General features: G+C 36.5%; 1 protein-coding gene across 1 annotated transcript in view; it reads left to right on the top strand.

Moving 5' to 3' along the window:
- The first annotated feature begins 8,225 nt into the window (after positions 1-8,225).
- Positions 8,226-24,625, top strand: part of LOC132559968 (neuroglian-like) — a 95,103-nt gene continuing 78,703 nt past the window's right edge. Inside the window, exon 1 of the mRNA XM_060224610.1 lies at positions 8,226-8,436. The gene's annotated coding sequence lies outside the window, so the exon portion shown is untranslated. The remainder of the gene's footprint in view (positions 8,437-24,625) is intronic.

Genomic DNA, 24,625 nt, shown 5'->3' with positions numbered 1-24,625 from the left:
CAATTTGCGAATATATTTGACGAAAGAATAAAATTGGGTAAAATTGATAACTTTGAAATAGAATATAGAATGAAAACCAAAGTCTGTTTCAAGATTTCTGTAAAATAGATATAAAACGATAAAAATTAGAACCATGGAGAAAGAATAACCTTTGCAGTATTTACATACATAAAAGCAGGTTAAACTAAAGATCCTTCTTAGGGAGTGTAAGGGTCACATCATAAAGAAACATAATTCTTGACCCTTGACCTTTTTAACGGTATGATATTAAAATTTACTTTTGTAAAATGAATCCTACCCAATGTGAAGAATATGAAATATATATCTGATTTTTTAACAGTTAAATGGCTTAGTGGTGTTACTACAAAATATCTTTAGATCTTCAGTGATAACCGCATCGTAAAATGGATTTATTGGTGTGAAAAAAAAATTTTCTGTACACTGAAGGGTTGTGTGTTATCAGGTGTGAAAATAAAGGCGGTGTACATTTACAACAGGCCATTAGAAGATATAAGTACAAGGTATGATTGAAAAGCTCAGTCCTGATGCTTGTTATTTTTTTCCTAAAATTTTCTTCCTGGGAAAATAATGCAGATGTATTTGTATAAATAGATTGAGACAAACTTTTATATAAACATTTGTAAAGATTGCTGAACTAATACATTTGTATTGGTGGGAGTGAATTCCAAAAGCCAAAACTACAACTGGGAGCTTCAAAAATTAAAAAAAAAATCCATCAATGGAGAGTTTCATCAATCATTGACACCAATTTACATGTCATCATATCTGATTCAAATATTTACACTTACAGATAAATTCATCAAATTTCCATCTTATCTTTCATGTTCCTTAAATGTGTCATTGGTCTTCTCATTTAAAGTTTAATGGAATGGGCATTTTGACATGGAGCAATTTATCATATAACTTACCATGTACACAGGAACCTGTAGATTCTGACAGGGAGTGGTTTATCATGATTTACCTTGTTAACAGGAACCTGTAGATTCTGACAGGGAGGAGTTTATCATGATTTATCTTAAAAACAGGAACCTGTAGATTCTGACAGGGAGTGGTTTATCATGATTTACCTTGTTAACAGGAACCTGTAGATTCTGACAGGGAGGAGTTTATCATGATTTATCTTAAAAACAGGAACCTGTAGATTCTGACAGGGAGTGGTTTATCATGATTTACCTTGTTAACAGGAACCTGTAGATTCTGACAGGGAGGGGTTTATCATGATTTACCTTGTTAACAGGAACCTGTAGATTCTGACAGGGAGGGGTTTATCATGATTTACCATGTACACAGGAACCTGTAGATTCTGACAGGGAGGGGTTTATCATGATTTACCATGTACACAGGAACCTGTAGATTCTGACAGGGAGTGGTTTATCATGATTTACCTTGTTAACAGGAACCTGTAGATTCTGACAGGGAGTGGTTTATCATGATTTACCTTGTTAACAGGAACCTGTAGATTCTGACAGGGAGTGGTTTATCATGATTTACCTTGTTAACAGGAACCTGTAGATTCTGACAGGGAGGGGTTTATCATGATTTACCTTGTACACAGGAACCTGTAGATTCTGACAGGGAGTGGTTTATCATGATTTACCCTGTGATTCTGACACAGATTTACCTTGTTAACAGAACTGACAGGGAGTGGTTTATCATGTAGATTCTGACAGGGAGTGGTTTATCATGATTAACCTTGTTAACAGGAACCTGTAGATTCTGACAGGGAGGGGTTTATCATGATTTACCACAGGAACCTGTAGATTCTGACAGGGAGTGGTTTATCATGATTTACCTTGTTAACAGGAACCTGTAGATTCTGACAGGGAGATTCTGACAGGTTTTATCATGATTTACCTTGTAACAGGAACCTGTAGATTCTGACAGGGAGTGGTTTATCATGATTTACCTTGTTAGGAACCTGTAGATTCTGACAGGGAGTGGTTTATCATGATTTACCTTGTTAACAGGAACCTGTAGATTCTGACAGGGAGGGGTTTATCATGATTTACCTTGTTAACAGGAACCTGTAGATTCTGACAGGGAGTGGTTTATCATGATTTACCATGTACACAGGAACCTGTGACAGGGAGTTTTATCATGATTTACCACATGATTTACTTTGTTAACAGGAACCTGTAGATTCTGACAGGGAGGGGTTTATCATGATTTACCATGTACACAGGAACCTGTAGATTCTGACAGGGAGTGGTTTATCATGATTTACCTTGTTAACAGGAACCTGTAGATTCTGACAGGGAGGGGTTTATCATGATTTACCATGTACACAGGAACCTGTAGATTCTGACAGGGAGTGGTTTATCATGATTTACCATGTACACAGGAACCTGTAGATTCTGACAGGGAGGGGTTTATCATGATTTACCATGTACACAGGAACCTGTAGATTCTGACAGGGAGTGGTTTATCATGATTTACCTTGTTAACAGGAACCTGTAGATTCTGACAGGGAGGGGTTTATCATGATTTACCTTGTTAACAGGAACCTGTAGATTCTGACAGGGAGTGGTTTATCATGATTAACCTTGTTAACAGGAACCTGTAGATTCTGACAGGGAGTGGTTTATCATGATTTACCTTGTTAACAGGAACCTGTAGATTCTGACAGGGAGTGGTTTATCATGATTTACCATGTACACAGGAACCTGTAGATTCTGACAGGGAGGGGTTTATCATGATTTACCTTGTTAACAGGAACCTGTAGATTCTGACAGGGAGGGGTTTATCATGATTTACCTTGTTAACAGGAACCTGTAGATTCTGACAGGGAGTGGTTTATCATGATTTACCATGTACACAGGAACCTGTAGATTCTGACAGGGAGTGGTTTATCATGATTTACCTTGTTAACAGGAACCTGTAGATTCTGACAGGGAGTGGTTTATCATGATTTACCTTGTTAACAGGAACCTGTAGATTCTGACAGGGAGTGGTTTATCATGATTTACCTTGTTAACAGGAACCTGTAGATTCTGACAGGGAGTGGTTTATCATGATTTACCATGTTAACAGGAACCTGTAGATTCTGACAGGGAGTGGTTTATCATGATTTACCTTGTTAACAGGAACCTGTAGATTCTGACAGGGAGTGGTTTATCATGATTTACCTTGTTAACAGGAACCTGTAGATTCTGACAGGGAGTGGTTTATCATGATTTACCTTGTTAACAGGAACCTGTAGATTCTGACAGGGAGTGGTTTATCATGATTTACCTTGTTAACAGGAACCTGTAGATTCTGACAGGGAGTGGTTTATCATGATTTATCTTAAAAACAGGAACCTGTAGATTCTGACAGGGAGGGGTTTATCATGATTTACCTTGTTAACAGGAACCTGTAGATTCTGACAGGGAGTGGTTTATCATGATTAACCTTGTTAACAGGAACCTGTAGATTCTGACAGGGAGGGGTTTATCATGATTTACCATGTACACAGGAACCTGTAGATTCTGACAGGGAGTGGTTTATCATGATTAACCTTGTTAACAGGAACCTGTAGATTCTGACAGGGAGGGGTTTATCATGATTTACCATGTACACAGGAACCTGTAGATTCTGACAGGGCAGTATTTATCATGATTTATCTGTAACCATAATGTAAATTCTAGATCAAGATATCAGAGTTTTCAAGTATTTTTATGTGGCTCAGTTTTGTCTTCATCCTATTTTAAATATTACTTCTCAAAAGATTAGAAACAGTGAATAAATACCGTTGCTGGGTAACCTCTAATACCTGTGACTGTTATTCCAACCAGTACCTGAACATTACTGTGAGTTAATTGCCTTGAAGTTTACCAAGTTCGAATGGAAGTGACATTTCTGACAAATACTTTAATTATGTACAGGTAACGTAGGTACCGGCAACCTAACTGCATGTCCAGGTAGTCAGGAAATGCCTGTAAGTCAGATTATATACAGGTGTTACCCCGACTCTGTCAGGTAATAATGCCAGGGTCAGGTAAGGAGAGAAGGAATTAAATTAGTACATTTAAACATACAAGTTACTCGGCTGGTAAAAACGCATGACCACGCTGTGGTAAATGCAAATCTGACACGCGGTGGTGTATATCATGTATGGATTGAGTAAGTTTTGACATATGTTTGAGGACCATAATGATGATGTAGGAAATATGAGGAATCTGGACGGATGACACTGTTATAGCTCCTCAAGTGAGGAGATATTTGTGTATAGGCAAGTTTTGACAGATGAATGTAATGCTGGAGGGATGAGTTTAATTGTATTTTAATGTCACTGTTGATTCTATCACTACACCACGGAACACACAGTGTACTGAAGGAAAGGTGAGTGATGATTTCTATGTATATTTATAGTTGGTGTTTTTGTCATTTGACAGAATTATAGCTCTCAAAAATTATCGGCTGTTGTTGGGGCTGTTTTCTCACACATTTGTAAACACTTGATCTATAACACTAACCATTTATACACTTACAACAGTAGACAATTTTTTTCTTTACTGACAATTTTAATTTTAAGGGTCACCTGAGGTCAACCATCATCTTTCCTTTACACATGGGAACTAAAATAGTTCTCTCACTGTTTATGCAAATTCAAGTTATTCAATTTCATCGTTGGAGCCTTAAGGTCTCCAACTTAACCTAATAATGCAGAAAATTGATTATTCCATCCTTCCTTCCCCTTCTTCACCTCCATCCATCAATTTCTTCACACCTGTTATTATAGAAATCAACATTTCAGAAATGGATGTCCTATTTCTAGTAATTTAGGACATGTTAACATACATAATCACCTGTACATACATAAAAGCTGATCAGAGAGCTCCAAGTTGTTTGACGTGCTAGTTTTATCTGAAATTCTAATTTTCCTATATAAAGTAGTGTTTTTGTCACATATACAGACATGTCTATTCAAAATGTTCACCTGTAAATTTACTGTGTAACACACAGGCCAGTGTACAGGTATGCCGGTAGATGTCAACAATCTATGGAAAGCCGAGCTGATCACAACATGATCTACTTTAATCCTACATTATAAGACCAGCACCATGCAGGGTCATAATTGATTAAACCATAGGTACATTACGTCCAGGTAAACACTTCAACAGGTACACAAAATATTTGCCTGTTAAGACATTTCGTTTTATCAGATCTGTCAGTTTAACATCCATTGTCAGAACATTTTACAGTGCTTGATTAGAATAATAATACAAGGGAATATTTAACAGACCTTAGACAAAGCTTTTTTCAACAAGTCTATAAGTTCTGTCAAATTGGTGTCATTACTTATTTGTCAGTCAAGTTAAAGCTGATAAGTTGAATCAGTGCAGTTATCTTTAGCTTCAAATTGATTGTTTGTTCTTTAATCAAATTTTCAGGTGTCTTTGTGAGATTCTGATTACATGGTATATGGGTATTTGTACATATATGGTAATGAATTTTTTCTAGCATGAAATCATTTCATTGATGTTGCACTCTTACTTTAAGGTAGTCCAATCTGCCATGCTGGCCACATGTATACAACAATATAAAGGTCGATGGTATGTAGAAAATACCTGTCTGTAAAGGCCACCTGTATATAACAATTACCTGTCTATAAAGGTTGATGATATGTAGAAAATACTTGTCTATAAAGACCACTTGTATATAACAATTACTTGTCTGTAAAGGTTGATGGTATGTATAAAATACCTGTCTGTAAAGGCCATCTGTATATAACAATTACCTGTCTATAAAGGTCAGTGGTATGTAGAAAATACCTGTCTATAAAGACCACTTGTATATAACAATTACTTGTCTGTAAAGGTTGATGGTATGTAGAAAATACCTGTCTATAAAGACCACCTGTATATAACAATTACTTGTCTGTAAAGGTTGATGGTATGTAGAAAATACCTGTCTGTAAAGACCATCCGTATATAACAATTACCTGTCTATAAAGGTCAATGGTATGTAGAAAATACCTGTCTATAAAGGCCACCAATATATAGCAAATATCTCAATAAAAAATACCTGTATGTAACCCTGTTACATGTATATATTAAGAACTTCTCTTTATCAATAAATTTAAGGTCAATGGTAGGCAAGAAATAAATAATGACCTCTGTTACATGTATATATTAATTACCATCAATAAATTTAAGGTCAATGGTAGAAAGCAAATACCTGTCTATATAGGTCACCTGTTTATAACAATTACCTGTCAATAAAGGCCATCTGTATATTTAACAATTAATTGTCTATATAAGTCACCCATATATAGCAAAGATCTGTCTTAACAAAATATCTGTATGTAACAGTTACCTGTTTATTTAAAGAAAAAATCACCTTTTAATATCAAAGTGTAAAAATAAATTCAAAAGTGTGAAAAAAAATGTTTTTCTGACCATTAAGTGTTGATTACAATTTGGTAGATATCAGTTACTGACCATTAAGTGTCGATTACAGTTTGATAGATGTCAGTTACTGACATTAAGTGTCGATTACAGTTTGGTAGATGTCAGTTACTGACATTAAGTGTCGATTACAGTTTGGTAGATGTCAGTTACTGACCATTAAGTGTCGATTACAATTTGGTAGATGTCAGTTACTGACCATTAAGTGTTGATTACAATTTGGTAGATGTCAGTTACTGACCATTAAGTGTCGATTACAATTTGGTAGATGTCAGTTACTGACCATTAAGTGTCCGTTACAATTTGGTAGATGTCAGTTACTGACCATTAAGTGTCGGTTACAATTTGGTAGATGTCAGTTACTGACCATTAAGTGTCGATTACAATTTGGTAGTAATGTAAATCACCTTTTAATGAATCAGGGATATAACTTACATATTTTTGAGGACAATGTTTGAATAAATAGATGGTATGTTAACAGACAGGTTACATTGAGCTGTTGTGGGATTTATGCATGAATAATGCATATATGGGATGGACCCTACATGGTAGGGGTAAAGGTAGATAGGTGTGAGTGCAGGTTATGACATCTTGTGCGGGACAGGTTCTGTAATACAATCTCACTCAAACAGGATTGGTGTCATGTATTGTGTGTCTCTATCGCATGTTACTTCTACATAGAAAATGGAACCACTTTCGCTGTACCACATCACTTTTAACCAATACATAAGTGTACGGTAAACATCCTAACATTTATTGAGTCAAAAGTTTACTATTCAATTAAGATTTGAATTGTATGTATAAGAAAAAAAAAGAGGAAGTAAAGAAGATATCCAATAAATCAGTAAAACGTTTTCAGAATTACAAACCAGAAACAATATCAAGGCGTACTAGAAATTACCCCTTTACATTTCATTCACCTTCCTCTTTGCCCTTTTTAGTTCACCTGGTCCAAAGGATGGTAACCTTATGCTATGGCACAGAGTTTGTCATCTCTAAACTACTTTATTGTAAATAATGTATCTTACCCTAATGGGGGCAAACCAGCTTAATGGGAGGATTAGCTTTAAGATCCTTCTTCTTTAGGGATTAAAGCTTTTTTTACCAAATTTGGTCTGAAGTATCCTTGGGGCAGGATAATCAACTTTGTATTTGCTGTTGGTATTACTCCCAAGGGGCCGCAAGGGCAGGGCCCAATAGGGGAAATAAAGGATGATTTTTTTTTTACTTTATGATTTAGTCAGTAACATTCATATATGTAGAAGGAAAATGAGCCAGTTTTTGTGAATATGTTGGGTTTTTGCCTCCAGGAGCTTGAGGGTTGGGGCTTGATAAATTCAACAAATTCTTAAATATATATTTGTTGTAGGAATGGATTTTTTTTTCAGATTCCATTGAACTGTTGGTCTAACCCTTTGGGGGATCATGTTATCTATTTTTAAAATTCTTTTTTTTTTTTTTGAAATTCTTCATATTTTGATTTTGAATTGTACTTTACAGATGAGCATTGCAGGTTCATTGTGAAATATACCATATGTTTCAGGGGCTGTTAATATATACCATGGTATCCACTTCAGCAACATTTTACAATTTACATGATTTAGAAGTATATGATGCTATCAGTTCTGTATCATATAAATTACAAACTTGTTATAGATAAATAGCCAATATTGTAAGACACAATAACACATTATATCCTTGTAAACATTTGCTGTTTCTTACCGTAATATTGAGTGACAGTCTGTTGCATAGGGAACCTGCTATCTGAGCTGCGGTGATGATTACATTTATTGGTTCATGTGCAGACAAACTGTAGCCAGTCCTAACCATTATAGGACAAACACAGACAGGGATATGACAATTTCTAGACTGTCTTGCTTCCTTTTCAACAGTAAATGAGGGAGGGCACCAACAGGGAATTGTCAAAAAAAATCAGAAGAGCCATTGATGGTTTGTGTTGTTACTTACCCTTATTTCATTGATGTTCGGATTTTTTGTTGGATTATGGCATTCTCAGATTTAACAGGTTTGTAAACTTAAAATATGCTGTCTTCTCTAGGATTGTTTAATTCAACATGTTTGTGAAGTAAATGATATGCTGTTTGTTTGTGCCTGACTTGTAGGTCACTGTTCTGATCTGCTGTAGAAATTTGTTGTAGAGTTTATGAAGCGATGACTTATCATGGACATGACATTTATCTTTATGTGTGCATGTATACTATCAGGATACTCCTTAACAATTTGAATGACAACAGGATTTTATTTCAGGTTATGTATAAATTAAATACAGGCATATTTAAAGGTTTACAAAGCCAGCCCATTTTAACACCAATTTTGTATAAAATTTGTAAAAGGAATCCTTAATGAAAGATATCAGTTGATTGCTAAACCTTTACTTATATAATGTATGCATGTTTCCTGATTCTGTGCCCGACACTCTTCTTATCAAATTATTGATGGACACTTGTATTAGATCTTCTTTGTTTAAATCAGGTCTGTGTTTGAGTATTGAAGGAACTTTGTAATAGACTAGGTGTTCCACTCTGATTTCTATCTGTAAATTATTTTATAACACACAGACAGAATTCACTGTTAATTTCCATGTAAGGAGGATGTGTGGCTTAATTAATACAATCTCAATTTATCTGTTAAACCCTAACTGTACTTCTCAAGCTATTAGACCTGTCCAGTGGTTATCAGCCCACCTGGTGTACACTGGCAACTTCACTGGTCTGCAATAAGCCCAGCATGTCTGGTAACTATCAGTACACCTGTTGTACACTGACCTACAATAAGCCCAGCATGTCTGGTGACTATCAGTACACCTGTTGTACACTGGGCTGCAATAAGCCCAGCATGTCTGGTGATTATCAGTACACCTGTTGTACACTGGGCTGCAATAAGCCCAGCATGTCTGGTGATTATCAGTACACCTGTTGTACACTGACCTGCAATAAGCCCAGCATGTCTGGTGATTATCAGTACACCTGTTGTACACTGACCTACAATAAGCCCAGCATGTCTGGTGACTATCAGTACACCTGGTGTACACTGGCCTACAATAAGCCCAGCATGTCTGGTGACCATCAGTACACCTGTTGTACACTGGGCTGCAATAAGCCCAGTGTGCCTGGTGACTATCAGTACACCTGTTGTACACTGACCTACAATAAGCCCAGCATGTCTGGTGACTATCAGTACACCTGTTGTACACTGGGCTGCAATAAGCCCAGTGTGCCTGGTGACTATCAGTACACCTGTTGTACACTGGCCTACAATAAGCCCTGTCTGTCTGGTGGTTATAAGTCCACCCTGTATATGTTGCACAGTTAAGGTTACTACACTGGATTTCTATAAGATCACACCTGTTCATGGTTATTAGCCCTTACCTGTCCAGTGGTCTGTGGTTACTTGGTAACTCTGTATATATTGCCTGTCTGGAAGTTGTAAGCCCAATTTGTTTACATATTGCATGATAAAGGCTACTTCCGTGGCCCTTCAATAAGCCCGTGGCTGTTCAATGTATAGCTACCCTGATATAATGTGCATACCATTATAAACCTGCCCGATCCCTGACTTTGGGTGAGAATTTGTATCTCGGCAGTATGTGCAAAATGTACGATAATCTTGATATACACTGTATATTATAACATGATGTGATTGTCTCATGGTCACCTGAACCATAATCAGGTGAATTGTGAGATGTCTTGACGATGATTGTCTCATGGTCACTGTAAACGATAGTCAAGTGAATTGTGAGATGTCTTGACGATGATTGTTTCATGGTCACTGTAAACGATAGTCGAGTGAATTGTGAGATGTCTTGACGATGATTGTCTCATGGTCACTGTAAACGATGGTCGAGTGAATTGTAAGATGTCTTGACGATGATTGTCTCATGGTCACTGTAAACGATGGTCAAGTGAATTGTAAGATGTTTGGATGATGATTGTCTCATGGTCACTGTAAACGATGGTCGAGTGAATTGTAAGATGTCTGGACGATGATTGTCTCATGGTCACTGTAAACGATAGTCGAGTGAATTGTAAGATGTCTGGACGATGATTGTCTCATGGTCACTGTAAACGATGGTCGAGTGAATTGTAAGATGTCTGGACGATGATTGTCTCATGGTCACTGTAAACGATGGTCGAGTGAATTGTAAGATGTCTGGACGATGATTGTCTCATGGTCACTGTAAACGATGGTCGAGTGAATTGTAAGATGTCTTGACGATGATTGTCTCATGGTCACTGTAAACGATGGTCGAGTGAATTGTAAGATGTCTGGACGATGATTGTCTCATGGTCACTGTAAACGATGGTCGAGTGAATTGTAAGATGTCTTGACGATGATTGTCTCATGGTCACTGTAAACGATGGTCGAGTGAATTGTAAGATGTCTTGACGATGATTGTCTCATGGTCACTGTAAACGATGGTCGAGTGAATTGTAAGATGTCTGGACGATGATTGTCTCATGGTCACTGTAAACGATAGTCGAGTGAATTGTAAGATGTCTGGACGATGATTGTCTCATGGTCACTGTAAACTATGGTCGAGTGAATTGTAAGATGTCTTGACGATGATTGTCTCATGGTCACTGTAAACGATGGTCGAGTGAATTGTAAGATGTCTGGACGATGATTGTCTCATGGTCACTGTAAACGATGGTCGAGTGAATTGTAAGATGTCTTGACGATGATTGTCTCATGGTCACTGTAAACGATGGTCCAGTGAATTGTAAGATGTCTTGACGATGATTGTCTCATGGTCACTGTAAACGATGGTCGAGTGAATTGTAAGATGTCTTGACGATGATTGTCTCATGGTCACTGTAAACGATGGTCGAGTGAATTGTAAGATGTCTTGACGATGATTGTCTCATGGTCACTGTAAACGATGGTCAAGTGAATTGTAAGATGTTTGGATGATGATTGTCTCATGGTCACTGTAAACGATGGTCGAGTGAATTGTAAGATGTCTGGACGATGATTGTCTCATGGTCACTGTAAACGATGGTCGAGTGAATTGTAAGATGTCTTGACGATGATTGTCTCATGGTCACTGTAAACGATAGTCGAGTGAATTGTAAGATGTCTGGACGATGATTGTCTCATGGTCACTGTAAACGATGGTCAAGTGAATTGTAAGATGTCTGGACGATGATTGTCTCATGGTCACTGTAAACGATAGTCGAGTGAATTGTAAGATGTCTGGACGATGATTGTCTCATGGTCACTGTAAACGATAGTCGAGTGAATTGTAAGATGTCTGGACGATGATTGTCTCATGGTCACTGTAAACGATAGTCGAGTGAATTGTAAGATGTCTGGACGATGATTGTCTCATGGTCACTGTAAACGATAGTCAAGTGAATTGTAAGATGTCTGGACGATGATTGTCTCATGGTCACTGTAAACGATAGTCGAGTGAATTGTAAGATGTCTTGACGATGATTGTCTCATGGTCACTGTAAACGATAGTCGAGTGAATTGTAAGATGTCTGGACGATGATTGTCTCATGGTCACTGTAAACGATAGTCGAGTGAATTGTAAGATGTCTGGACGATGATTGTCTCATGGTCACTGTAAACGATGGTCGAGTGAATTGTAAGATGTCTGGACGATGATTGTCTCATGGTCACTGTAAACGATAGTCGAGTGAATTGTAAGATGTCTGGACGATGATTGTCTCATGGTCACTGTAAACGATGGTCGAGTGAATTGTAAGATGTCTGGATGATGATTGTTTCATGGTCACTGTAAACGATGGTCGAGTGAATTGTAAGATGTCTGGACGATGATTGTCTTACAGTCACCGTTAACCAAAATCAAGTGAATTGTAAGATGTTTGGACGATGCCTCTCGCCTGGTGGTAGCTATAGGACGCTCAACATTGTAATCACATATGAAATCATTGTAATAAAACTTTGTTAGAACATAAAAGTACATGACCTTGTTGTCCCCAATTTGTGTTTGTAACACAGCAGTCATAGTGACTCGGGAAACAAAAATACAACTGTAGAGATCTGCGTTGGATGTAATATCTGAAAGGTTCCAAATAATTGAATTGAGTAACAACTGTCGAGTTGTTCTCCAGCTTGAGAATTGTAAATGGACTATTTTTTTCATAGTTGTTAGCAGAAAAGGTTTGCACTTGAATGTGGTTCCCTAGAGTGAGGCTATCAAAGGTCTGGTTGTCGTGGATATGTCATGTAATGAAAATCGTGAGCTGTTAGGAAAGAAATGGGAGATATTGGAAGAGCATTACATCTACAAACTCATCTTTGGCGCATGTCACACATTCTTCAGAGGCATATGATACGCACTGTTATTAGTGTTGATTGTGTAATGTGCTTTAAAGTCTACTCTGAGAAATCCAACAGAAATAAACGTAGATAATCAGTAATGAAGAAAGGCAAAATAAAATTTCTGCCACTTAAGGGCAATTGAGATAACAGAAGGCAAATGTTTTGATATAAAACAAATACATAGATTGTAAAATTCAGAATATTATATAGGACTTCATTTACTTTAATAGGCTGGTAAATATCATCTATTTAAGGGATCATGATGTTGGTTAAAGAGATCTTTGTTAACAGTGAAACTTGAGGTGTGTCAGGAATATTTGTATTTGAAGGAATGATGCCTGTACATATTTGGAGTACTCTGTGATTGAACCTGTGGGTGATGTAAATCTACGGAACAGACTTTTCATGTTTGTGTTTGAAAATATCACTTATGACACATAGAATATAAGCTGTTTCAGGAAAAGTCCAGAAAAGAAAGTCCACAACAGTAGAAACATGTGATTGTAGTATTATTGTGTATAGTATTGATGGATGCTAGTACAATTCTGTTTTTCTATAAATGTATTACTGGATGTATAATTAGCATTGTGTCTTTGAAGATAATGACACATGATGAGATTCATGTAGGACGGCGTTGACGAATCAGTTCATTAATACAACATGATGAGAAAGAAGATAAGATAGTAGATTTTATTGTTATGACGTGTCATTTGTGTATAAAAACTTTGGATTGTCGGTAGAATGGAGGCTGGTATGGATGAGGGGATACTAATTGTAAACAAACCTACATCAAAGGAACCTATGTATATGTAGATATAAAAATGATTTGTGGAGATAGGGACTGACAGTGAATCATTGGCTTGATGATTAATGTGACTCTTGCTTGACAGCGATACAATAGATTCATATTTTAACAAGATATACATAAAAAAAAAACATGATAGTTGTTGTTGTCATGGTAACAGATTGTCTATTGCTATAGGATACCAAAAATTGACTTTTATGGCTTAGAGATATGACAACAAATTGATTTTAGTGTCAAATTTCAAATCCAAGGATTCCTGGGATGCCTGTACAAAATATTCTGTATTATTTTTATCAAAAATTGTTTAATCCTAGATTTTAGAATTCATTCTGTTTTTAAGAAATTTAATTAGCACTTCCATTCTTGTTGATGAGAGTCAGTTTGAATGTTTGTTTTTAAATAACTGATTTGTTGTTATACTTTCAAAATTTGCAATTTAATTTTTTTTCAAATTAGAATCATGATGTTGCCAATGTCTGGTATAAAACATCCTCTTGCTGACTTGTCTCCCCTTTGTTTGAAAACTTCTGGTATCGGACAAATCCAAGACATCGGGAAGGAAGACTTTTTCAATCTGTCCAGTATAAAGGTTCCTCTAGCTGACTTATCTCCCATTTGTCTGAAAACTTCTAGTATCGGACAAATCTAAGACATCAGAATTAAGGCTTATTTCTAGTTGGTCATTGTCTAAAGGATCCTTCTGCTAGCAGTTTTACATTCCAGTGTTACCTGTATGTAAAGTCTTTCATTCAGAACAATCCCGATTATTCTATATTGCTCAGAGGCTTCTTTGATTATTTTTCTTTTGTCTGTCAAACAACACAATGACAAGTTCATCTTTCCCCTTTTATGAAATAAATAAAATGATAAGATTTTGATTAAAATTAATCTGAACCTTTATAATCTTTTTCAGATTTCCTTAAGCTGAATTATATAAGTCTTCAACCTCTCTTTTATTGGTGTTGAATTCTTTATGTGGTATATCTCATTGAAAGTCAGAACTGTTACCTTTATCTCTCAGTTCTGTACAGGATCAGCACGTGAGGACATGCACAATTTTGCCTGTTTGATCTATTTTCAAAGCCAGATTAAATACAATCTGTGTCCACTGTTGCTCTTTACTCTCTCAGCCTTCCTGCATTATTTATAGGTATGGAGATGCATGTCAGATCTGCGGGCATAGAAACCACAAATACTTCCACTATGACACAGTGTCAAATTTCTGCATTTTACATTTCCTTCAAACCTCACATACTGTCTTCTTCACAAATTTCCCTCACAATTAACCTACTATTTTCTTCAAATATTTCCCACATAACTAACACATTTCTTCTTCAAATATTTCCCACATAACTAACATACTGTCTTCTTCATACACCTCCCACATAACTAACACATTTCTTCTTCAAATATTTCCCACATAACTAACATACTGTCTTCTTCATACACTTCCCACATAACTAACACATTTCTTCTTCAAATATTTCCCACATAACTAACATACTGTCTTCTTCATACACTTCCCACATAACTAACACATTTCTTCTTCAAATATTTCCCACATAACTAACACACTATCTTCTTCATACACTTCCCACATAGCTAACACATTTCTTCTTCAAATATTCCCCACATAACTAACATTCTGTCTTCTTCAAATATTTCCACATAACTAACACATTTCTTCTTTTTATATTTCCCACATGACTCTTAATAATCAGTTATTGATATTTCCCACATAACTCTTGATAATTTTCATAGAACATTTCCTTTATGACTTGTTAAAAAGATTTAGCACAACAGCTCCCTCATGGCTGATAATATTTCTCAATGTATTACGGGCTTTAATGTGTTGTTTAGTATAACATTATCCTAGCTTGCTTCATTAAAAAGTCTTTATAGCATTTCTTATGTAAGACTTTTATCATGATTGTTGTCAAAGAAGTAGAAGATGCTTAACATTTGAGAACACCTGGTATTGTTCTTGTACTTTTTTGGGAGCCTCCTTGTAAAATCTTTCTTTTGTAAATATTTGCAAATGCTTCATCAGTTTTGAGTTTGAAGCATTTTGGAGTAATCCTGAAATCAAGTGTACAGTTTGGTAAGAATTAAATCTGTTCCAGTCGTATATCTAAAAGTCAGAGGTTGTTCACTCAATATGTTTATCTGGATAAAAGGGAGTTTCACCCTTGGTATTTCAAAAATGATTTGTACTAAGATGGGTACATTGCTTTGTTCTCCGTAAAACCAATTCTGCTAGGATGTGTTTCTTGCATGTTGTGTGTCCCGATTAGAGGTCGGTTGATTATGTACAGATTTGATACCGAGGCTAGATACTGCTCTTATGTTTAACCAAGTCAGTCGTTAGTATTGATCCTGCTTCCTGTTCCATGGATACCGGATCATAAACACCAGCCCAGGTCTACTCATTACAACTTCCAATATTGACGGTGTGCAGATCACTGTGGTATGCAGTATAAATAAAACAGTTAAATGGTTTACACGTCTTCTGTATCATTGTTTCTCCAAAGCCTGGAGTCAATAACACAGATAATCTTATCATTGGATATCAGTAGATCATTGATCTTGAATTTTACCTTTCTTTTGACTTGGCTTCAATTAAGATTAATCTTTGCAAGGTCTGATCTTTGTATATGTATCGATGTATAGATGTTTAATTCATACTTAAATTTTTAGCTCATTTGGCTGGTGGTCTATCTGGCATTAACTTTTTGCTTCAAATGACTTCTTCTCAAGGCCTAGAATCAGAATATTTGGTTGAATGATTCCTGGGATAAGGTGTGACAAAGTTTGTGAAAAGATATGACCTTGACCCATATTCAAGGTCAGAAGGGTCAAATTTGTTACAACCTTCAACTTGGCATCAATTATTGTACATAAGCATTACATGATATTACACTGGCCATGAAAATTGGACCATTTTTTGGAAGATGTAAGAAATTATTGGAGCCTTAAATTTGTAACCATGGTGAAGATTCCTTTGTCTAAGTCCCACACATGGGACATAGGACTCATTAGACTTCATCAAAGCCAGGTGTCTATGTCCTAAATTATTGATAGAATCTATTAGACTTATTCCAGGATGGTTCTAGGATTGTATTTATCAAAGTCTTTGTCCACACTCTAAGGGGTGATGGGATGTAGACTTATTCCAGAATGGTTCTAGGATTGTATTTATCAAAGTCTTTGTCCACACCCTAAGGGGTGATGGGATGTAGACTTATTCCAGAATGGTTCCAGGATGTAATTATCAAAATCTTTGTCTACATGACAAAGGGATGATGGGATGTAGACTTACTGCAGAATGGATGTAGGATTTTAATATCACATACTTTGTCTACTTTGTGTCTACATCACACAGGGATGATGGGATGTAGACTTACTGCAGAATGGATGTAGGATTTTAATTTCACATACTTTGTCTACTTTGTATCTACATCACAAAGGGATGATGGGATGTAGACTTATTCCAGAATGGGTGTTGGATTGTTATTTCCACACTTTGTCTACATCCCACTTATTACAAAGTGGTTGTAGGATTGTAACTATCACAACCTTATCGTGAGGTTTCATGCCATTTACCATGTTTTCATGTAGATCACATTTCTTGCCTTTTCTGCCTTGTCACTTGCTTTAAAGGGCCCTTCCATCAGTTACTAACATAGACAGATATTACAGATATATATGTGTGGTTTAATCAATTTTTGCTGCAGATGCTTGTTTTAATATATACTCAACCTGATAACACTTGTGTAGGGTATACCCTTTCTGACTTGTGTGAGATTTTACATATCAACAAACCTCCCGTCTAGATTTTACAACGGTCAGATTACAAGGTGTCCACCCAGAGAGGCTTTTCTGTAAAACCTGCTTCCTATCTTTAACCGCAGAGATATTTATTGCAGTAGTTTTGATATCGATCAGTTTCATTTTTCTACTTAGCTGTTCATATAAATCAAAATATTTTGATATAAATTTTGATTGAAAACTCCATTCAGAAGTTATGAAGCTGCAGGAGTTTACATAACGGTGCCATTTGTAGATATATGAGGCCTACATCTTGGTGTATTGTTGATTTTTTTATTTGAAAGAATCTGGAGTTCATTATGTTTGATTTTTTTTTTTTTCAGAAAAAAATAATGATGTTTTTTTTTCTTACAGGAAATTTAAATCTTTTAAAATCAACGTAGAGTTTCTGTGAACTAACAAATATATGAGTTGTCTTCTCACATAAATCATTTTGTTTATAGCTGTCTACAGCAGACTTTCATATTTTACTGTTACAGATATTGATATGCAATGATCTTTTACAGAAGTTGTGGTATATTAACCATTATTACCTGACATAAACAATTCTATGATAATGTTTTTATGATGTTTTTGTTGTACTTATATTTGGTTTTTCCAGCCCTCTAAGAGACTAAGAATGCATGCTTGCTCAATTAAGATACTTTAATTGAATTTCTAGAAAGGAAAGGTAATAATAGTATTTATTTCCAGCTGTTGATACCTGAGTATGTCAAAGAAACTAATTCTATAGGTGTCATTCATTTAAAACATATCTTCATGCTCTGCTGCTTCAGAGATTTAAATTAGACATATCCCAGCATTTCTTAAATTGTTTAGATTTTGCTGGCATTTATTTCCGACTGTGAACAGCATGCAATGTTTAATCAGATACAAAAAATAAGGTAGGTTCATCTGTTCGACTGTGTCTGGGTGTAATCGTGTGCAAAGATGGCCTTGCACAGATATTCACCCCTCAATGTGCCGTTATTGTGCCATGTGTCATGTGCAAGTGGCCCCTGGATAATGGTAGATATCACAAGATTTGCACGGTGGGCAAGCTGTCATCGAGTAAGAATAAAAAGCGATGTGGGATGGTGTGTCACAGCTGCTGTGGGTGTAATTGTAGGCAGTATTATAGCCATTTTAAATAGAACTTAATGTTCTAAATTGACATATGACAGAAGGTAACTTCAGTGACATGTATTAAGCTGTACAGTGTATGATCAACCCATATCTTTTGTCAAATCAGTTTTTTTATATTTCTATCAACAAGTTGTTTATGATGTAATCAAGGTTTTATTTGGTTCTAAGATGTAGATGTCAGGAGTATTTCTGACACGAGCCTTTTGAGTCTGATCTTATAATATTTTGAAAATAAGCAGGCCATTGATTGCAAGGTATATGTCGACCTTTAGAGTTACTATCACTGTAAAAAGTGCGGGGGCCATTGAAGAAACACAGATGAACTAAATGTTAAATTTAATGTCTTCACAAACACATAGATGTGTAGTGGAGCCAGACTGGTTTGATCCTGTGACCAAGTAGCTCAGTTGGTAGAGCATCTGAGTTCAGAGGGTCCTGGGTTGGAACCCTGGTCAGGCCATGTATTTTTCTGCTCATGTTACCAACTGGTACATGTGACCAACCCATGCTTCAAGTAAGAGAAAGCTTGACAAGGGCGATAACTGAACCTGGGTTATAATGGAGGAATTTTAGTGGAACTGCATGGATGGTGTCAATTCTTGGCGACCAATTAGCATAATTGTCAAAGTATCTGTCTAGAGTTTGGGGGATCCTTGGTTTGAGTTCCTGTCTGGCCATGTTTTTCTCTGCACCTGTTACATAAGTAAAGAACCACTGATGTACCCTATGAATAATGTAATGATTAATTTCAAAACAGGAAGTGCAGCGTTGGAGAATGACTTCCACCTGGTGAACATGCCTGCCACAATTTGCAGGAAAATTATTCAGAACACTGACATTTCATGGTGAGACAACAGGTATGGAAAGCCTCAAAGAGATGGAAAATTTGAAAAACGGAGGCACGTTACAACCAAGACATGTTACAACCGAAATACGTTACACGTAATACTGTACTGAAGAGCACCAACCTCTGAAGCCAGGTATGGTAATACTGTACTGAAGAGCACCAACCTCTGAAGCCAGGTATGGTAATACTGTACTGAAGAGTACCAACCTCTGAAGCCAGGTATGGTAATACTGTACTGAAGAGTACCAACCTCTGAAGCCAGGTATGGTAATACTGTACTGAAGAGCACCAACCTCTGTAGCCAGGTATGGTAATACTGTACTGAAGAGCACCAACCTCTGTAGCCAGGTATGGTAATACTGTACTGAAGAGCACCAACCTCTGAAGCCAGGTATGGTAATACTGTACTGAAGAGCACCAACCTCTGAAGCCAGGTATGGTAATACTGTACTGAAGAGCACCAACCTCTGAAGCCAGGTATGGTAATACTGTACTGAAGAGCACCAACCTCTGTAGCCAGGTATGGTAATACTGTACTGAAGAGCACCAACCTCTGAAGCCAGGTATGGTAATACTGTACTGAAGAGCACCCCAGGTATGGTAATACTGTACAACCTCTGAAGCCAGGTATGGTAATACTGTACTGAAGAGAAGCCACCAACCTCTGAAGCCAGGTATGGTAATACTGTACTGAAGAGCACCAACCTCTGAAGCCAGGTATGGTAATACTGTACTGAAGAGCACCAACCTCTGAAGCCAGGTATGGTAATACTGTACTGAAGAGCACCAACCTCTGAAGCCAGGTATGGTAATACTGTACTGAAGAGCACCAACCTCTGAAGCCAGGTATGGTAATACTGTACTGAAGAGCACCAACCTCTGAAGCCAGGTATGGTAATACTGTACTGAAGAGCACCAACCTCTGAAGCCAGGTATGGTAATACTGTACCAGGTATGAAGAGCACCAACCTCTGAAGCCAGGTATGGTAATACTGTACTGAAGAGCACCAACCTCTGAAGCCAGGTATGGTAATACTGTACTGAAGAGCACCAACCTCTGAAGCCAGGTATGGTAATACTGTACTGAAGAGCACCAACCTCTGAAGCCAGGTATGGTAATACTGTATTCTGATGTCTTCTGCTAGTTGTTGACATGTTTTGGCCTGGAAGACAGACAGCATCAGGACACAGCAACATGGTGTACATATAGTTGACAGGCTATCTATTGATATGTTCTGTTTACTTGTCACTAGTATAAGTGTATATGATGGCTATATATGTTTTACCATGTATACAAAACAGTATGGTAAAAGCCGAGCTTTAATCTATTATAAGCATTGAATATTCCCTTCTTCAGATGAAAACTCACCATAAAAGTGGTTCAAAATGATCAGTAAATCGTAGAGTAATGGCCTTATTTTACAGTTTTAAAGTTCATACAAAGTTCATGTATGTATGGTTTATTGCCATACACTCATATGTGTTCCTCGGAAACTCCCACAGGGGGAGCAGCATAGTAAATAATTTCACTGTCACCTTGGAATGAATTTTTTGGTTCTTTCTTTTTGGCAATGTCTCCAAAAGGAGCATGTCTTTTAAGGATGTAAAACCAGAGACAGAAAGATTTAAGGCTTTTGTAATGTGTATGAATCATGTTTCCTTGGCTTAGTGTGGTATTAAATTATTAGTGGTATCGTAATTGCCTCTTTTTTTGTAATTTAGAATTTGTGCCTGTTGGTATAGTTATGTCATAAATTTTTGTTGTCAAGTCTTTTTTTTATTGTGTCCCTTCAGTTTTTGTCTTCCTATTTGTTTCCTCATTTCCTGATGTTGGCTTTCCTTTTGTTTTGGAGTCTCTTTGGCTTCTCATTTTGTGTTGCAGTCTTACTGTTTGTTTTCTTGGTATCCAATCTGTTTCTGGTGTGGTCTTACTTTTTATTTGTTATTATTAAGTATCTGCTAAGCTCCTGATACTGAGGTTTTCATCGTGTGTTGGTACCAACACGCTTTAATCTGATTTAAGATTCAATTTGAAGTGTGTAATATCAACTTTTAGACCAAGTTAAATCACTGTTTCTCTGTAATTATGTAGAACGTATTAGGAGTTTCAGAAATCTTCTTATGTTACAATAGCAATGCTAAAAAAACAAAAATGTTATTACCAGCAAACAACATGCTGTCAGAAGTGTTGATGATGATTCCAGAGAGGTTCAAAATCTTGGTGATAATTACACGTTTAGTAGAAATCTATAAATTATATTGTAGAATGAGATGTTTCCTTCATGGAAAAGGAAATGAGCAAACTATCGATCCAAGCTTAGAAATAACCAGGGTGGCATTTGACATTTGTTGTGTAGTTGACGTGACAACATGCGAGTAGCTGATGTCTGTTGCAGGTTATAAACCGAGGTATTAATTGGTGTGATACAACCATTGAAGTATTAAATCTGTTTTGAGATTTATTGCTTTGTGTAAAGTGCAGTTTCAGTGTGGTACATCTAAAACACTTTATTTAACAAGTTGAAATTTTGTGTGTTATGCTTGATTTAAAGAATAAATTCTGTAAGGTTTCAAAAGAACGTGAAAAACTTTAGCACTTAGTGAAAGATGAAACAGTCACAGGTTGACAATCAGTTGGTATTTATAAAGACCATGATAACTAGGTGCTGGGGTTATTTTGGTGGAAATCACTGATGTTAAGTTGTATATACACTACACTTATCATCCTCTTTAACATCAGAGTGAGGTCATTCATTACAAGACACAAGTGTGATCATATTGTTCTTTGGCTTAGTATCATTTTTACACTTTTCCAGGAAGTAGTCTTAAATTTTCATCTGTTTTCAAAGGTTTCTTAATTTATTTTTCATTATAAAAGTTATAACTGGATGGAAGAGTAAAAATTCCAGGCTAAAAGGATAAGATTGGTTAGGTAGATACAGACACATGGTGTCTTGTCTGTGTGTCTTGTAAAAAATGGTGAGGTAGTTACAGACACATGGTGTCTTGTCTGTGTGTCTTGTAAAAATTGGTTAGATAGTTACAGACACATGGTGTCTTGTCTGTGTGTCTTGTAAAAATTGGTTTGGTAGTTGAGAGACACATGGTGTCTTGTCTGTGTGTCTTGTAAAAAATGGTGAGGTAGTTATGCAGACACATGGTGTCTTGTCTGTATGTCTTATAGAGATGATTGGTTAGGTAGTTAAAGACACATGGTGTCTTATCTGTATGTCTTGTAGAGATGATTGGTTAGGTAGTTACAGACACATGGTGTCTTATCTGTGTGTCTTATAGAGATGATTGGTAAGGTAGTTACAGACACATGGTGTCTTGTCTTTGTGTCTTGTAGAGACGATTGGTAAGGTAGTTACAGACATATGGTGTCTTGTCTGTGTGTCTTATAGAGATGATTGGTTAGGTAGTAACAGACACATGGTGTCTTGTCTGTGTGTCTTATAGAGATGATTGGTTATGTAGTTAAAGACACATGGTGTCTTATCTGTGTGTCTTGTAGAGATACTTGGTAAGGTAGTTACAGGCACATGGTTTCTTGTCTGTGTGTCTTGTAGAGATGATTGGTTATGTAGTTCAAGACACATGGTGTCTTGTCTATGTGTCCTGTAGAAACGATTGGTTAGGTCATCCATAGTCTAGTCTGTGGTCAGTCTTAACCTAGTCTATGGTTGGGCTTTAGTCTGGTCTGTGGTCAGTCTTAACCTAGTCTATGGTTGGGCTTTAGTCTGGTCTGTAGTCAGTCTTAACCTAGTCTATGGTTGGGCTTTAGTCTGGTCTCTGGTCAGTATAAGACAAGTCTATGGTTAGCCATAGCTTGATGTATTTGAACAAACACTTAAAAAGTATATCAACACCGGAAACGTTAAGCTACATTACACAATAATTATTTTAGTGTCCTGTTGATTAGAAGACCTTGTACATGCAATTAAGCAATAGACTCAAGGCAATAACCTTCTCTTACATCTGATAAGGTCTTTTGTGATGCCTGTCACATCCAGACAATCAGTTCCATACCTTATCTAGTCCACAAAATCCTTGCCTGTGTAATTAAATGCTTGACTTTTAATGAATGCTCTTTTGGGCAGTCCAAAACTATTGACTTTTATTTAACGGGAGGTGAAATCCGTGTTCTATGTTAATCTGTTAAAGATCACAAGTGTTTGTACAATTTTATCACTGATGTTTACCTGGAAGTCAGAAATTCAACACTTTTCTAAACTCTAATCACATACAAATTATTACTGTGAATGGAATTAGCTGAGAAATATATGAAAGCAGACTTTTAAAAAAATCAATTTGCTAGTATTTAAAATATTTAGTACCAATCTCCTTTCAAAGTACAGTGACATGTATGCTACCACCTGGATACTTGCTATATTTATCTTGTTTTATATTTAGCTTTCCTGTTTATACCAGGGGAGTTTAGCAATTCAAACTTCAATAACACATGAGCCCTTCAGAAAACCACATACAAAATCCTCAATTCTGAAATGAATGCCCAAATGATTGAATATAAACAGGCACAAAGAATGCATTTTCTATATTATTTTTAAATTTACACACTTAATTTATTTTTATTAAGGTCTTTTAAATGTTTGAAATTGATGATGTCATTATGTAAATAAATTCTTAATGAGGTTTGAGCGAGTATTCAGAAGACTTGCTGTACTGTTAGATATGTTAGATCAATAGTGTTCTATTATACAGCCTTCAGAATGTGCTCCACTAGGAATACACTGATGACTGGTGGATTTGCAATTTTTCTAAAAAGCTCTGCTGAAAATTCATGAATAGCGTAAAATTATAATTTGGGCCCAACTGAACAACAATGAGTAATTTGGCCGTACGGTAGATAAGAAATCACCTACATGCATTATTGAACACTTTGTAAACACAATTGTCAAATTGACTCAAGGAGGTTGTAATTTTGTACGAGTAAACCAGAAGTGTTAAAGGCCTAGGAGCTGTAAGGACATCGATTCTGCTCTCTAATGCTCAAGTTCCGAGTCATTGGGAGGCATGATATAGCTATGTCAATAACCGTGTAGGTGAGTCATTTTACGATGGATAATTATTTATGTATGAGAACATACATTGAGCAAAAAATCATCCAGTATCGGTGAAATTATTGGATTTTCACTCTGTTGTCCGCACTAAACACCAAGATGTAGTGTTAATTGGCACAGTAGACGACAACAGTTGTTGAAACTGCCTTGGGCATCACCAGAATGTACGTCTACTCAAATGATCATAAATATACAGTACTGCTTATTTTTACACATC

The sequence above is a fragment of the Ylistrum balloti genome, unplaced genomic scaffold (genome assembly GCF_031769215.1).
Source record: "Ylistrum balloti isolate Yb309-2 unplaced genomic scaffold, AGI_CSIRO_Ybal_v1 Utg371000, whole genome shotgun sequence".
Classification (NCBI taxonomy): Eukaryota; Metazoa; Mollusca; class Bivalvia; order Pectinida; family Pectinidae; genus Ylistrum; species Ylistrum balloti.
The sequence above is the reverse complement of the archived record's forward strand: the minus strand, read 5'-3'. Positions and strand labels throughout refer to the sequence as shown.